Source organism: Balaenoptera physalus, assembly GCF_965194825.1.
Source record: "Balaenoptera physalus genome assembly, chromosome: 18".
Classification (NCBI taxonomy): Eukaryota; Metazoa; Chordata; class Mammalia; order Artiodactyla; family Balaenopteridae; genus Balaenoptera; species Balaenoptera physalus.
Window position 1 is genome coordinate 66610139 of NC_138899.1, and position 17346 is coordinate 66627484.

The 17346-nt window shown below is 45.7% G+C and overlaps 1 long non-coding RNA gene across 1 annotated transcript in view; it reads right to left on the reverse strand.

The window, feature by feature from the left end:
- The window catches only part of LOC309647597, a 36103-nt gene extending 20158 nt beyond the window's left edge, over positions 1–15945 (reverse strand). Inside the window, exon 1 of the long non-coding RNA XR_014256173.1 lies at positions 1128–15945. This is a non-coding gene — a long non-coding RNA (uncharacterized lncRNA). The remainder of the gene's footprint in view (positions 1–1127) is intronic.
- Between the last annotated feature and the right edge of the window lie 1401 nt (positions 15946–17346).

Consider the following 17346-nt stretch of genomic DNA (forward strand, 5'->3'; position numbering starts at 1 on the left):
CTGAAGCCCACGTGCCACAACTACTGAAGCCGGCGCACCTAGAGCCTGTGCTCCTCAACAAGAGAAGCCACTGCAATGAGAAGCCCGCACACCGTAACGAAGAGTAGGCCCCGCTCGCTGCAACTAGAGAAAGCCCGCACACAGCCACCAAGACCCAATGCAGCCAAAAATAAATAAATAAAATAAATAAATTTATTTTTTTAAAAAGTGAAAATAATTTTAAAAAATCAATGTAAGGCATAGTAAATTCTTGAGAGAAGAAGTCCATTCAAAGGTTGCCTGTATTTAATAATAAATAACAGGATCTGTAAACCAGATTGAATGACCTGTTAACTGCACGTAAAAGGAAATTGAAGTCAATGCAAATGTAAAATAAGCGCTGCACCTGGTATGTTTAATTTGGGACATTGCATTTTCAAAATCCCCTCCACCATGTCCCACCCGTCCCTTGCATTTCTGTCTTGACCGGCAATGCAGAAGAATGGCAAAGAGCGGTTTCTTTCGCTGATGTAGGGCCTTCTGTTGGCTCCGGACTTATCACAATATCTGTAAGACAACATCATCAGGCACAGTGTTGAGATGGCTGATTAGTAAGATCAAGGATATGATTAAAGGCATGTAGATGAGTAATATTAAAAAAAATTCAGTTATTCATTTTGAGACCATTTAATCAAGGTACAATTAAAACAGAAGTTGAGATCAGAAATTAAAGAACCCAAAATGAATCACATTTGACCCACAACTCCTACCAGTGACTTTTTATGTCTCAGTCTCCAAGAGCAACCGAATGTCACCTCCCTAGAGTGGCCTGCTTAGATCAATCCCACACCCTCCAATTCCTGCCCCATCTGGGCCCCCGGGACGTGTTCAGTGGTTAAGCAGGGCATCTTCCTTCTTCTCTCTGCCACCTCCAGTGTACCAGGGCTTGTGCCTGGCTCTGATTTTGTTCTGGTCGTGGTGATCTGCTCCTCTCTCCAGTATGGCTTCAAGGCTCCTCTCTCGGGCACAGCTACCCATCACAGGCAGCTCTGAGTCTTATCTGCTGCATGGATTCCCTACCTCGGAGTTGAACCCCAACTTGTATTGGCCTCTGGCACACGTGATCCTCTCTAGCTTTGACTGTTCACCTGCTTGGCAAGGTCCCAACATGTTAGCGTCTGAGTACTCCTTGGGTTCAGCGAGTTCTGGTCCTGGTTTGTCCAGACATTCCCGTCCCTGCCTTCTCACCTCCTCTCCTTTACGTGTTGCTGTCTCTGTGTGCCCGATGATGCGTGCCCAATCCCTCTCACCCCCGACTCTTCTCATAGGATGCTGCCCTAGAATCGCTGCTGGCTCTCTGAATTACTGGATGTGTCATGGAAAGACACTGGGCTGGAGCCAGGGCTCTAGTCCAGACTTTCTACTTCCTGGTTGTGTCATCTTAAGTCACGTGATCTCTTTGAGTTTCGGTTTCCTCATCTGCAAAACTGAGATGATGATGATGATGGTGATGATGATACTTACTTGGTTTACCTTCAAAGTAATTACTAGGACAATGATGTTGGGCGTAGTTTGGGGTTTTTATTTGCTATCCATATCTCTTCTCTGGTGAAGTGACTGTTCAAATCTTTCACCCACTTAAAAAAATAGATTGTTTGTTTTCTTTTATTGAGTTTTGAAAATTCTTTATATACTCTAGACACAAGTCTTTTACCAGATATATGCTTTACAAAAATCTCTGCCAGACTGTGCTTGCCTTTTCATTCTCTTAATAGTATCTTTAGAAGAGCAAAAGATTTTAGTTTTGAAAAAGTTCAGTATCTTATTTTATAAATATTGTTTTTCCTCTTATGTCCTATCTAAGAAATCTTTGCCTGCCTAAGATTGCAAATATGTTTTGCAACTGTGTTTTTTTCTAGAAGTTTCATAATTTTTTTTTTGTATTTAAGTTTATAATTTATTGTGGAGATATATATGTGTCTGCCTGTCTAGCTATCTATCTCATGTGAGGTCAGGGTTGAAGTTCATCATTAGTCATTAAGGAAGTAGCCATAATGAGATAATACTACATACCTGTAAGAATAGATAAAATTTAAAAGACTGGCCATACCAATTGTTGAGGAGTTGGAGGAATTGGAAATTCATACCCTCCTGGTGGGAATGTAAAATGGTACGACCACTTTAGTAAACAGTTTGATAGTTTCTTAAAAAGTTTAACATTCATTTACCATATGATACAGCTACTCCACTGCTAGGTATTTACTCCAAAGAACTGAAAGCACATATCCCTACAAGGACTTGCATGTGAATGTTTACAGCTGCTCTGTTTGTATAGCCCCAAACTGGACACAACTATAGGAAAATGAATAAATAAATTGTGCTATATCCATAAAATGAAATACTAGTAAGCAACAACATGGACAAATCTCAAAATAATTACGGTGAATGAAAAGAGACAGACAAGTACTGTATACGTCCATATAAAATTCTAGAAAATGCATACTAATCAGTAGTAACAGAAAGCAGATCCATGGTTGCCTGGAGATGGGGGTGAGGTCACAATGAGTGATTCTGAAGGAACGTGAGGAAATTTCCTGAGGGTGATGGTTATGTTCGTCACCTGATAGTGGTGACGGTTTCACAGAGTATACATATTCCAAAATGTAACAAGTAGTGTACTTAAACATGTTCAATTTATTGTATATCAATAAACTATCAAGTGGGAAAATGTTGGAATAAATAGCCACCAATTAAAAAAAAAAAAAGCGATTACAAGTCTCCAATGAAGAAATGCCCAGGGAACTGCATTGATAACTATAATCTGCTCTAGAAGTATGTGAGTCATCATTATCTGTACCACAGAGGCTAGGAAATTTTCCTGTAAAAGGACTAGACCAGTTTCTGGGGCGGGGGCTGGCCTCATACTCTAGCTTTCCCAACACCATCCAATGGAAAATGTCAAGTTGAGACTGTAACACACATTATTGGACAAAGGCCTGATTGCATACGAGGACATTCGGGCACTCAAAGCATCTCTTTTTGGGCTTGACCATATCCCAGTCCCCTCATCCCTGTCCCTTTCTCCCAATAAACAATAAAACAGTGGCTTCAAGTGCCCAGGCTTTCCTGTACGTAAAAGAGAAGTTCTCAATCCTGCCGTACATTGGAATTTCCTGAGACGCTTGTGGGAAATGCTGATGCCTGGCCCCGTACTTGGAAAATTCTGATTCACTTGATTTCTATTTTTAAACGCTCTAGGTGATTCTAAAGTACAGCTCAGGTTGAGAAGCACTGAGGTGGAGCCTGGATCCTCTTTCATCACCTGCCCCACCCCTGTGGCCATGTCACTTCCGGTTCATTCTGTGCGCCTCTAACTTCCTGTTCAAATAGTGTCAGAAAGTAGTCAGGCAGGACTGATTATGATCATAATAATAATGGACATTCAAATAATGTGGCCTTTTCTCAAAGTGTTACCATGTGTCTCATAGATAACCTGAGAAATAGGTAGGAGAGGATGATATTATTTATAACTTTTATTATATTTGTCCTAATTAATTATAAGTGCAACAAATGATCATTTAAGAATATTTTAAGTAACCAGTATGGAAAACTACAAAGAGGAAAAAAAATCATCTGTTATCCAGTCTCTCAGAGAAAACCAGGCTTAACTTTTGGGTTCTTTTCCTGCAAATACAGTATATGCATTTAATTTTTTTTTTAACCACATCAGGCACAAGCTGTATCCATGTTTCGTAACCTGCCCTTTTCACTCATTACATTATAATTACCCATTGGGCAGACTGGGCTGTCTGCTCAGATACATTTCCCAGCCTGCCTTGCAGTCAGTTGTGGGTGTAATTGCTCGACACCAGTTCCAGACCTTGCCTATACAAACCTGCTGCATTCACTCTTCCACCGATCTCTTCCTCTGTCTGCAACCTGCATGTAAGTCTCAGGACAACTCGGTGATGCAGATCAGGTATCAAAGATGGCAGAGTCTTCATCGGTCTTGTCCCTGAAAGACTGAGTGGTGCAGAGCCTCTCCTCCATGATTTTGAACTTTTCATGTTAGAAAAAATTACTATTGGGTCAAGCCACTCACATTTTGGGATTTGTCTCTTAGAGTAGCTAGTGTTACCTTAACAAATATATCTGACCTTCAAGCCGAGCTCAAATCCCCTCTTTTCTATCTTCCTTTATTGCTCCAGGCAAAAGTCATGCCTCCTTCCTTTTAGTTATTATAGCATAGAGTTCTTAATTTTATTTTGATTTCATAGTGCCTGTTCCAAGCTACCTTAGCTTCCTGCCCACCTGCCTCCTAATATTGTACCTATACTCACGCTTAGTCTGTCTTCCAGGCTCTTCCACTGAGACTTAAGGAAAGGAAGTGCCTCTCCTCACGTCTTAGGCCAGTCCCCTCCCTCTGGAAAACATCTCCCTCTTGCTGCCTCAGAGATCTTCTTCCCCTGTCTGTCCACCCCCTTGCCTGTGGTTTCAGATTTTCCCTGAACTGGCTCTGCAGCATTTGACAATGTGCATTTCTAGTTACTTCATGGAACTCTCTTCCCTTTGGCTTCTGTGGCTGCATCAGTTAACGATGGGCCAGGTCACGCGGCAGTAATGCAATTATCAGTGATTCCCAAATTCAGTGGTTCACCATGGCAGAGACTTATTTCTCACTCGTGCCCTCTGCCCGTTGTAGGTTGGCTGCACATCCGATCTGCGTCCTGCTCATTCTGGGACCTGGGCTGATGAAGGGAACTCTGTGAACAGTGGTAATTCTTGTGGCAGAGGGAAAAGAGGGATCATGGAGAAGCACATACGGGCTCTTAGAGCTTCCACCTGGAATTGACACAGGTCACTTATGCTCACATTCCATTGTCCAAAGCGTGTGGCATGGCTCGGCACCTCCTCCTCCCGGAAGCCTTCCTTGACTGCTCTTTCCCTCAACCATACTGGCGTAGGTGTCCTGTTTGATGCTTAAGAATCACCCAGTATCTCCTCTACCATAGTCCTTAGTACACTTAATTGGAATCACTTTTAAACTTCTCTACTTCTCCAATTAGATGGTGTTATGGGCTGAACTGTGTCTTGCTCCCCAAATTCGTATGTTGAAGTCCCAAACCCCAGTACCTCAGAAGTAACGTATAAGGTCTTCAAAGTGGTGATTAAGTTAAAACAAAGTTGTTAGGGTGGAGTCCTAATCCAGTCTGACTGGCGTCCTTATAAGAAGAGGAAGAGACACCAGGGTGAGTCTTTGGGTGCACAGAGCAAACACCACGTGAGGACAGGGTAAGGAGACGGCCGTCTGCCAGTTGAGCAGCAAGGCCTCTGAAGAAATCAAACCTGCCAACACCTTGATCTTGGACATCCAGCCTCCGGAACTGTGAAAAAATAAATTTCTGTTATTTAGGCCCCCCCAGTGTGTGGTATTTTATTGTGGCAGCCCTAGCAAACGAGCACAGAGTGTAAGCAATTTGAGGACAAGTTCAAGTTTCGTTCCTCTTGGCATCCTTCTCATATACTCCAAAGCCTGTCACACAGTAGAGGCAAAACAAACGTTTATGGAATCGATTGATAACTTGATTAATAAATGGATAAATAAGTTTGGTATTGAGAAATAAATTGGTTTTGAGAGTTATTTTGATATGGTAAATTTGAATTCAATTAACTTGTAGCAAGGAGCCCTATTATGAACGAATTTGCAAATCACAGATGTGCAGGAAAAATTGGTTGGTTGGTGAATTATAGGGTCATATCATAACAGTGTTCTGTATTTATAGAAACTTTCCTCTCAGGAAACAAAAAAGGCTTCGGCTTCCATTAATACATACATCCCCCTGGGATCGGCAGAGAGAAGCACTAGGAACTGGGATCTTGCAGGGGAGGAACCCGAGGGGTGATGGTCAGGCGACCTGTCCAGGACGGACAGAGCCAAGGGCGCGGCCAGCACGGAGGGGAGGACAGCGTTTCCGCTGGGCGGCCGAGCGCCGTCCCCGGGGTCATCTGTGCGAAGCTCCAAGGAGGTGACTCAGCCGCACTTGCTCTGAAATGACAGTCACGCCTGGGATTCACCTTCTGGATGTCAGTGGAGAGAACGAAATGGCAGATTTGAGGGGAAAAGAGAGACGACCCCATCAGAGTTTTATATGACAGACAGCAAGCATCTGGGCAAAAAGTGGACTCCGGGTCAAGCAGACACCCAGATGTCTTCTAACCACAAACATGACAATATCTGGAAACATCTGGATGGTAAGTGGAAAGCCTTGTGTTTTTCCACCCGTGCGGCCCATTTGGGCAAACCGCGGCCAGGAACGGGCTGAGTCAGAAGGGAGCAGGTGAAGTCTGCCGCCTCCCCACACGCGGCTGCACTGGGTCGGAGGAAGCTGGATCTGGCTGGGGTTGTGGTTGAACAGGCATGTGCGTGCACACACGCACACGCACACGCACCCGCGGTAGGAGGCTGCGTGCGTGGATCCGGCGCTGCAGCACGCCGGGGCTTCCAGGGAGGGGCTCCCCTGGGCACCGAGAATGCCAGGCAGTGGCCAGCCGGACCCGCAGCGCTCAGGGCATGGAGCCAGCCCCGGCCTGTGCATGACTGGTGGCCAGTATTGGTCAGTAGCAGCAGCGGCATCCAGAGGGTGCAGTAGGATAACGTGCTCAGAGAAAGAACGAGAATAGGGTCAGGCCAGCGGCAAAAGTCTTGGCGGTCAAGGTGGTTGGCGTAGATGGGACTCCGTAGACAGGGTTAAGTGTCAGTTCTTACGAGCAGATGTCGTCTCCGGTGAACGAAGAGGACTCCCTAGGAAACGGGGCTTGTGGGTCACAGCCGGCACGGCTCGCTGCAGATCCCTGGAGCTGCGGGCTCCTCAGACTTGAACCGGTCCTGAGATCAGGTGAAGTGGTGCCATCATTCCCGTTCCTCGGTCCATTCGTCCTCCATTCACCTGACCTATATTTATTGAATGCCTCTAATGCACAGATCAACAACTACCCTGTTAGTAGGGATTAAGTAGTAAATGTCTAGGGGAGGATACAGAGAAAAGAAACAGGCCACTGCAGTACAAGGGAATCGGTACTGCGCTCGGGGAGCCATCCTGGACAGCGGGAACTCCTCCGGGCCTGATGCCTCCGCGCTTCCAGGAGGGTGGTTTCCACATTGAGATCTGAAGGGGGAGTGGAACTGAGCCAGGAGGGGGCGCTAAGGAGTCTACCGGAAGAGGGGACAATGGCTGTGCCGCGGCTCAGAAGACGAAGAGCCAGTAGTTCAGAGAGGCTGGGATATTTGGCGGGAGGAACGAGGCAGGAAACGTCAGCATAGCCGGATCCTAGAGAGGCTTTGTTCCTCCGGGTGGTGCGGCGGGACCACTGGGGCTGGATATATGGGCTAAAGTGCAGAACGCAGAGCAGGGTGAGAGGTAAAGATCTGGGAACCTCTGGCATTCTGATATCAGACTAAGGCCTGAGAGAGTGAAACCCTGCCCAGAGAGTATCCAGGGTGAGAGGGAGAGTCCGAGACAGAATCCCAAGAAACCTCAACATTTAAGGGATGGGCAGAGTTGTAGGGGCACCTAAGGCCAGCTGGGACGGGCAGCCAGAGAGCTGGGAGGCAAACCCGGAGAGGTGGCAGTGATGGTCCCAAAGGAAGAGCGGGTTAGAAGAACAAGGTCATGGTTAACAGTGCAAAAGGGGCTGACAAATCAAGTAAAATAGTAACTTAAAAAACCGCCTACTTAGCAACAAGGGGAAGGTTAGTGATCTTGGTGAGATCAGAAGCTTCCTGATAATTCAGGTGTAGGCAGTGAGTAGGAGGTGAGAAAATAGTGTTGCACACATTTTGTAGAACTCTGGCCACGATGGCAAGAGAGAGTTTGGTCTGAACTTGGAGGGCTTTGGTTGGAAGTACTTTTAAAGATGGAAGAGTCAAGAGCACATTTGAACATTACCGAGTGCCTAGGAGAGCTGAAACGTTGCGGCAGGGAAGGGGTGGATTCCGGTGTGTAAGGGCTGGAAGGTGTGCCCGATGTCAGGACAAGCCCAGAACTGGTTTGGATATGAGATGGTAAGGAACTGGAGCTCTGGGGCCAGACCACATGGATTCAGTCCTACCTCTTCCGTGTCCTGTCAGTGTGACCTTCAGGAAGTCACTTAAGCTCTCTATGTCTCCATCTCTTCATCTGCAACAATACGACCTACCTCCTAAGGCTATTTGAAAACCAAAGTCAGTGTTGTCCATAAAGGGGTCAGCCCAGTGCCTGCTGAGTCCGCATCACTGCCCGGCTGTCAGCGCGCCTGCCTCGCAAGGGTGGCTGGTTGTCAGAAACCTGTCCATCCACGTGGTGGGAGCCTCCTCCAGTGCCCACCTCTGCCCTGGACGGGGCGAGGGCTCGTTCTCTTCGCCCTGCTGGACTCTCTTTCCCGGCACCAGAAGCCGGGCACACAGTCCTCGCCGATCTCTGTGATCTCCAGATTGTGCTTACTGCCTGCAAGCCTCTGGCAGGGAACAGCGGCTGGGGACACACCTACCGGAAGCAGCATTGCTGGACGGGTGACACCTCGGGGGGAAACCGCAGCTTCGTGCCTCTTTGCTGGGAAGCCCAGCTGCCTCTTTTTCTGCAGGCAGAAATGTTGTTAAAGGGAATGCGGATTGAGTTCCTGGAACACTGTAAGGTACTTCTGAAATGGTTTCTTTGTTTTTGAACACCACGGCAAGGTACAAAGTGATGCAACAAGATGGGAGTGCCCGAGGGAGGCCAGGCTTCACCTTCTAAACCAGATTCTGTGCTTGCTTTCTCTTTTGCTACCTGTCTCCTCCTAGTAGAGACTATCTGCTTTTTTTGGTCCCCTCCCATTTGGAGCCTGATAGGTTTATTCCCATTGGAATCAGATGGGGACCCAGGGACGGAGCTGGGGGCAGGTTAGATAATCTCGTTCCTGGAGAGGAAAATGAGGCTCGAGGTCACACAGTGAGTAACTGAGGGGCCAGAACAGGACTCCAAGCTCAGGACTCCTGGTTTCTGGTCCAGTGCTCTGTTCACAGCTTCTCCTCATAGATGATGCGGATTTTAGTAATCCATGCATCTCCCTTCAGCCTCCCTGACTGTTGCTGATTTTTTCATCCAACATGCATCACACACTTCCTTTCCAGGACTCCAAAGGACTCACATCCGGTCCTTTCTAGGCACTGGGGACTTATCAGCAAAACAGAAATAATCCCTGCTCTTGTAGGGCTTGCAGTCCAGTGAGAGGAGACAGATACATAAATAAAATACAGGCGCACCTTGGAGATATTGTGGGTTCGGTTCCAGACCACCGCAATAAAGTGACTATCACATTAAAGCGAGTCACACGGATGTTTTGGTTTCCCAGTGCATATAAAAGTTATGTTTACATTATTAAGTGTGCAATAGCATTATGTCTAAAAAAACAGTGTGCATGCCTTAATTTTAAAAATAATGCTGTTGGAAAAGTGGTGCTAGAAAACTTGCTCCACACAGGGTGGCCACAAACCTTCAATGTGTAAAAAATGCAATATCTGTGAAGCGTAATAAAATGAGGTATGCCTATAAGTAAACAAATGATAGCTACATCCTCCACAATGTCTTTCCAGGGAATATTTTCTCAATAGAATGCCTTTTGAATGATTAAAACCCAACTTCATAGAATGTATGTATCTCTCAATACGATGTTTTTCGGTCAATGATTACATAGAAAAAGCGTGTGTCTTTAGGACCCCCAAACGCCATACAATATTTAAGCAGAACAATTTGCAGGAGTGGTCTTGCATTACATTCTAAATACAATTCATAGGCAGAATTGTTTTCAAGGCGTGTTGAATGTCGACTGGGGGTGAGCGCCTTGGTATCTAAGCTGAGAGAGAAGACACAGGACGTCAATCAAGCAACTCTTTGTTACAAATGTATTAATTTTTTGGTGATCATGAAGCAATGTTCGAAGCGTTTTACATCCTAACATGATGTTTTATTACTTAGGCGTGCATACATAGGTGTTTTCTACTATATTAGTTACATTTTAGGAAATTGGTTGGAGCTTTGGGGTTTAAGGTCATGGGCAGGAGGCTCCCGCTTAGCGTGGTTGGGTAGAAGGCTGATTTTCGGGAGTCTCTCGCTGATGTATAGCATGTGGTGCTAAGCAGTGTTACGCCAGGCCCGTGTGTGTGCGCCTTCTCACAGCAGCGTGTGTCTGGCACTCCGGTCGCAGCCTCAGCATCCCCAGAGGTGACAGGTCCCTTTCGTGAGGGAGCTAGCACGGAGACTGGTCCTTGAATCGAAGACATTTAGGTGGGTACCCTGGCTGTGAACATGACCTCCACTAGGAAGCTCGGCTCAGTGGGGACGACCATGGCTACTTGCAAAATAACTTGGACAGGAAGAGCAGAATCACCCCCTCGTCAGGTTCCGTGCGGGTCTCTTGCCGGCAGGGGTGGCCCAATTTCATGACCTTTTCTTTCATTTTTTATTTTTTTGAATGGTAGCTCTGGAATGGTAGGAAGTCTCCCACAAAGGATTTCCTTTGGTCATTGTTGTTTTTCCCTTAGGAAAAAAAATGTGGTAGGGGAGGGCAAAGCATCCCTCTCCCTTTGTGACTTCTGTGATTCAGAGTTTAAAAGGCCAGTGACAGGATCTGGGTCACAGACTTGGTTTCCTTCTTGTGTGAGGCCTGGTGCTTCACAGGCCTGTTCCTTTAAACACTGGGACTAGGGCCTCAGATTCTGTCCTATTTTTATATTTGGTCACATGGGTGAAGAGTGTTTTCCTTGAGGTTGGAATCTGTACTAAGGGAAGTACCGTGTATTGGAATAACCAAATCTTAAATTTTAGCTCTGTAAAGAGTTGGAAGGACATTTAGTCCCCCTTCCTCAAAGCAGAACCCCCCTCACTCCCAGTGACAGCTGGTGGAGACTGCGTACGCTCTGAGCACATCTGATTTGGGTCATGTGTTTTATGGAGGCTGACAGGTCCAAAATCTGCAGGGTGGGCCAGCGCTCTGGTCCAGTGCTGTCATCTGAATGTTTTGTCCCCCCGAAATGCATATGTAGAAATCCTGTTGCCCAGTGGGATGGTATTAGAAGGCAGGGCCTTTGGGAGGTGATGAGGCCGTGAGGGCAGAGCCCTCATGGATGAGATGAATGCCTATGAAAGCGGCTCTAGGTCCCTCCTTCGCCCCTTCTGCCTGTGAGGATACAGTGAGACGTCTGCAGCCCAGAAGAGGGCCCTCACCTGACCATGCTGGCACTCTGATCTCTGACTTCCAGCCTCCAGAACTGTGAGATATAAATTTCTGTTGTTTATAAGCCACCCAGTCTGTGATATTTTGTTATGGCAGTCTGAACGGACTACGACACCCAGGAAAAGCTGGTGCTGCGGTTCAAGTCTGAAGGCCATCTGCTGGCAGAATTCCCTCTTGCTCAGGGGAGGCCAGTCCTGTGTTCTACTCAGACCTTCAACTGATTGGATGAAGCCCACCCAAATTATAGAGGATGATCTGCTTTACCCAAAGATCACCAATTTAAATTTACATCTCATCCCAAAACACCCTCACAGAAACACCCAGATTAATGTTTGATTAAATATCTGGGCACTGTGTCCCGGCCAAGTCGACACTTAAAATTAACCACTGCAGTGGGGTGCAGCATCTAGGTGCTTGTGAATGTCCAGCAATTAAACACACACACACACATGCACACACACACACACACACACACACACACACACACAAATGAATTGACCTCCGCCTGTGTAGAAGGAGAGGAAGAACCAGCCTTGGATGGAGAGAGTGTCTCTGTGTTCCCTTCTGCCTAGGAAAAGGGGTGTGCAGAGGATATGACACCTGGGCTTGGATGACTGATTAAGAGCGACCTTGGCTTCAGAGCTTTTAAAAGCTGATGTCAGCCAGCTGCAGAACTTCCTGCATCCCTGGATTTGCGTAGGAACTGAAAAAGGCAATTGACTGATGTGTGTGTACGACGAGTGTACACACGTACACACATGTGAGGCAGTGTAACAGAAAGGTTAGGAGGTGCATGGTGTGTGGGCCCCGCTGCCCAGCATCCCAGCTCTGCCATTGACTTGCTGTGTAACTGCAGGCAAGCTACTTAACATCTCTGTGCTTGGTTTTCTCATCTGTAAAGTAGGGAAATAACAGAACCCATACTACATAGGTTGTGAGAATTAAATGAGGTAGTAGCTGTGAAGTGCTTACAAGATTGCCTGGCACATAAGTCCTAGAAGTATCTATCTATCTATCTATCATCTATCTGTCATCATCGTATTCAATGCATGTCACTTGTTCACACACACATATCACATATGGTTATTTGTAAGCAAAGGCAACCTACACTACTGGCAAATAAACGGGAACCTTATTCCAAAACTCTACTAATGTACTATTGCAGAGCCCGTGCTGGATTCAGCTTCATAAGAAGATGTATGCTTTTGGAACTTCATTACTGAAACCCTATTGGATAGGCTCCAGATCATATCTGCTTTAAATTAAATTGATTTTTTTTTTCAGTAAACAGTGTTACAGCAAGATGCTGCATGACAGTGGAGTAAATTCGGCATTTCAGATTTGCAAGGACCACCTGCAGCGACGTGGCCTCTCTGCAGTGGAACGGGGATCGGGGGGTGCGGGGCGGGGACCGGCAGTCTCTCTGCCGCCTGCGTGCTCAGCAAACACGCGGGCCACCTGAGGCTCAGGTGTGCCTGAGGCTTCAGGAACGAGCGCTCAGATAATGACAGCTGGTGGGCTCCAGCGTGCTCCGGCTCCTTCTCACTGATAAATGGCTTCACGGATGATGCCGGCTTCATGCTCAATTAATCTCAGTTGAATTGATCATCCAGTTATAAAGAAAACCATTAGCAATAAAGCAAAACTTCCCAAAGAGCTTTTATGGGGAGGAGGAAAGGAAGTGAATCGGTTTTTTAAAGAAATTAAGATGATGAACTGTGTTTGAAAGGAACATATCACCAGCCTTCTCTCTACCCAGCTGACTCAGCCCTAAGGGGGTGGGATAATGACGTGATTTTTTCACCTATTCATCTCAGGCATTGTTAAAAGGAAATATTTTTAAATAAGCAAGTGCGTGTAAAGCTTATCACCTGCCAGACTTTGTTGGAAGCTGAGAAACTTTATACATGCTGTATTAACTCATTTAGCTCTTAACACAGTGAGGTAGGGAGGATTATTTTTCGCCCATTTCATAGATGAGGAAACTCAAAAAAGAGATTAAGTAGCTTGACCAGCATCACAAATGGTTGAGCTGGGATCCAAAGCCTCGCTCTTGGGCATTTGCTACATGTATTCTATTCCTCTATTCCTATTAGAACTCAGATTCTGACTGGGCTGGTCCCCTGCTGCACCTTTCATTCTGATGCTCATTGCCTTATTTCTGAAATCTTACATTCATATTTGTAATACCACATGCACATCTTCAAAAAGATAACTCTTATTACACACGTAGTATACATTCATTTTAGAAACAAAGCAACAATTAAAAAATGCCGAGGAGCAAACAAGAAGAAAATTAAAATTATTCATACTCCACTTATTATAACCCTTGTTAACATTTTGGTATATATTCCTCTAGATTTTTTTTCTATGCACATCCTTTTGTTTTTAAGCACTAGTGAGCTCCTATGTTGCGTGCTCTTTTGTAATTTGATTTTTTTTCACCCAACAACAGAAAAAGTCTTTCCATTTAAATAAATACATTTCTATGGCATTATTTTTAATTCTTAAAAAGTATTTCATCATATGGATACATGATGACTTATTCAACTAATTCTTTTTGGACAATTAAATTGTTTCCAAATTTTGAGATTAGTAATAAGACGACTATGAACATCCTGGTAGCTTAACCTATATGCAAAACAATTTTAATTAAATTAATACTATTAATTAGTATTCATATTATTAATAATTATTATAAATTCCTATTCATTCAAAAGGTTTATTTACAAACTACCACCATTTTTCATTTCAGATACTTACCTATTAAGGGAGGTGATCATTGGAATTAGTAGTAAGTTCTATACTTTTCATTAACATGGATCTTGATTTCATTAAAATTGTATGAATTCCACATGAAAACCGTTGTGAATCGTGTTTTAATTTTTTGGAGGATGACTGATGACATATGAATAAAACATACAGAAAGTGGCATATTCTGTGACAAGCTCTCAGGAGGCCTTCCTCTAACTCCTGGTTCCCAAGAGCCTAGGGGGGGAGGTGCCAGCACTGATGGGCCTTGGTCTTTGCGTCCGTGCGCACTGGCGATGTCTCTGCTGCTCCTTTGGTTCAGGTCCTCACTCGCCTCTTCCTGAGACCTTTCCTCAACCTCCTACCTGTTTTCCCACCTCCTGGAAACTTCCCTTCTCCAAATCCATTTGCACAGTGTTAGCAAATTTAGCTAACACACCAGTCTGACCTTGCTCAGATATCCAAAAGTCTTCAGAATGGTTTCTCATTGAGGATTAAGAGGAAGAGATTAAAGCACAACAAAAGGTTTAGCCCGAGTGTCAAGGAGTTTCTTTCCCACTGCTCCAGATCGCCCGCTCTGTCCAGGAGCAAGCTAGCAGCCTGCCCCTCCGCTTTGATTATCAGCGGATTCTAAATGCTCCTGGATGCTACCAGGGGGGGCTCCCTGCTTCCCCATCCCCTTTCCAGAAGGTCTGTTCTGGGTCCCCAGGCAACCCAGCGGCCCCTGAGTGTTGCAGCTATTTTCCCACCTGGCCGTGAGGCACCCATCCCTCCCCCTGTGTTCACCTCCCCTCCTTAGGCACCTGCTTGTCTGGACCAAAGGCTGAGAGTCTCCTCATTAAGAGTATTTTTCATCCATCCTCCTGCCTCTCCCCAGTCAGGGTTGAGGAGTCTGAGCCCAGATGTATATTTTCTGTGGCTCTGTAAGAATTGTGTCCTTCCTCGAAAAGTGTCTTTAATTGGGGAAGCAGAAGCGGCAGGAATTTACAGCCAGATCGAGGGACAGTGTGACACTTGTTTTCTCACAGAAAAGGTGCCTGTGAGGAATTTTCCCCTTATTAATGTGATGTCAATAGGAACTGAGCTTGAAAACAGATTAATTGAGCTCACAGGGTATCTCTTACGGATGCTGAGCTCTTAGGAGAGTGGGTGGCTTATCATAACTTTGCATATTTTAGGTGGCTTTCATCCAAAAAAGTAATCTTCCGTTTTCCTTCCCTCCTAAGGTCACATGTACCCAGAAGTTACGGACAGCATTGATATGCTCCCGTGGTCTGGTCCCAGGCACTGCACCTACTATGCGCGAGCAATTAAACAGAAAGATGGAGACACTTTTATTTATTTATTTATTTATTTATTTATTTATTTATTTATTTGGCTGCGCAGGGTCTTAGTTGTGGCATGTGGGATCTTTTAGTTGCGACATGTGGGATCTAGTTCCCTGACCAGGGATTGAACCTGGGCCCCCTGCATTGGGAGCGTGGAGTCTTAACCACCGGACCACCAGGGAAGTCCCTGGAGACACTTACTAAGCATCGAATGTCTCATACAGTGTGACCGAAATGAGAAAGAACACTTGTGTTGTGGAGGGATAGGCCTAATGACCTTGTTCTTTAACTGGCGTCTCTTTATATGTCTCTTTTTGCCTAGTGCTTAAGTGTTATTTCTGTAACCTCACTTTTACTCAGGGAAGTGGATTCATAGAAGTTAAGTGGCTGTCTCAAAGTCTCATTTCTTAAAGTGATCAGGGTCAGACCCCATGACTTTGAATTGAGGTCCTGCCACTCAGATGCAAGTGTCTCTTGGTAAGCGATATTTCTGTGCCGTTTTTTCATTAGCTCTACGTGCAGTGTGGTTGCATTTTATGGAATGGCTTGCGGAAAGCATGAGTTTGAGTCTCCAGTGTGAGTACCCAAACCCCACCTTGTCCAATGCAAGCATCTGCGAGGAGGAATGGCTCATGATCTTGGGAGGAATGGCTCTTGATCTTGGGCTCCACTGGGGGCATTGGTGGTGGGGGGGAGGGGCGGGCTTCACAGGCCTGGGGGCACAAAGTACAAATGTTAGGGCTCGGTTTCCCCAACATCCCCCCAAACTGCACTTGCACGGCTGCTGGACGCTCTCTGAGTAAGTGGTTCTCCACCCCAAAGAGCTTTGGGAGGGTCCAGAGGGGAGTAGATGACCTTACCCACAATGCTCTACATTTCCCTCAGTGCCCTTGACTGCTGTCACTGACTTTGGGAAGAGGCTGCATGTGCGGAGTGGAGCTCAGCAGTATATTCCCGACTCACCGGGTCCCCTGATGGTCCTTCCTTTTCACTCCTCTTCTCCACTGGCTTTCGTAAAACCTCATGTATTGAGGCAATTCCCAGGGGAGAAAAGGGGCTGGGAAAAGGCAACTGAGTCCAGTCTAGCGGACAGGAAGCCTCAAGGTGTTTAGACCAACTTGGCCTTTTAAACAGAGGTCTCTAACTCTGTGCCGTTTCACACCGTCTTACTGTCTTTTCTTCCCTTTGCATGAGGCAAGGAACTTAGATTTGATGTTAACGATAGTGGAGCAAAATAGTTCCCTTCCCCCTCTCACCAACTGAGTTAGACCCTTTGGAGAAGAAGTAAACTTGATGTACCTTGCTAAGAATGGGTCCCATGTTTTTTTTTTTTTTTTTAACATCTTTATTGAAGTATAATTGCCTTACAATGTTGTGTTAGCTTCTGCTTTATAACAAAGTGAATCAGTTATACACATACAATATGTTCCCATATCTCTTCCCTCTTGCATCTCCCTCCCTCCCACCCTCCCCATCCCACCCCTCTAGGTGGTCACAAAGCACCGAGCTGATCTCCCTGTGCTATGTGGCTGCTTCCCACTAGCTATCTATTTTACATTTGGTAGTGTATATATGTCCATGACACTCTCTTACCCTGTCACATCTCACCCCAACCCCTCCCCATATCCTCAAGTCCATTCTCTAGTAGGTCTGTGTCTTTATTCCCGTCTTGCCACTAGGTTCTTCATGGCCTTTTTTTTTTTTTTTTTTCCTTAGATTCCGTATATATGTGTTAGCATACTGTATTTGTTTTTCTCTTTCTGTCCCATGTTTGATGGATATGAATTTGAACAATAAATCTGCCTCCCTAGCAGCTGACATCGGTCTTTTCCCTTTCCAGTTTATGAGACTGTCAAAAGCTTCTGAAGTGTCACCTTTTAACCTATGTTAATGCAGAGCAATGGGTGCTGCTAATAAAACCAACTCTGCAAGCTTGGGCTGTGGGCTTGGTGACTGCTTCAGAGCTACCAGATCCGCCAAACGGCGAGCGGGTCGTCTCTGAGCATCTATTACTTGCCCTTTACTCTTTGATGATGAA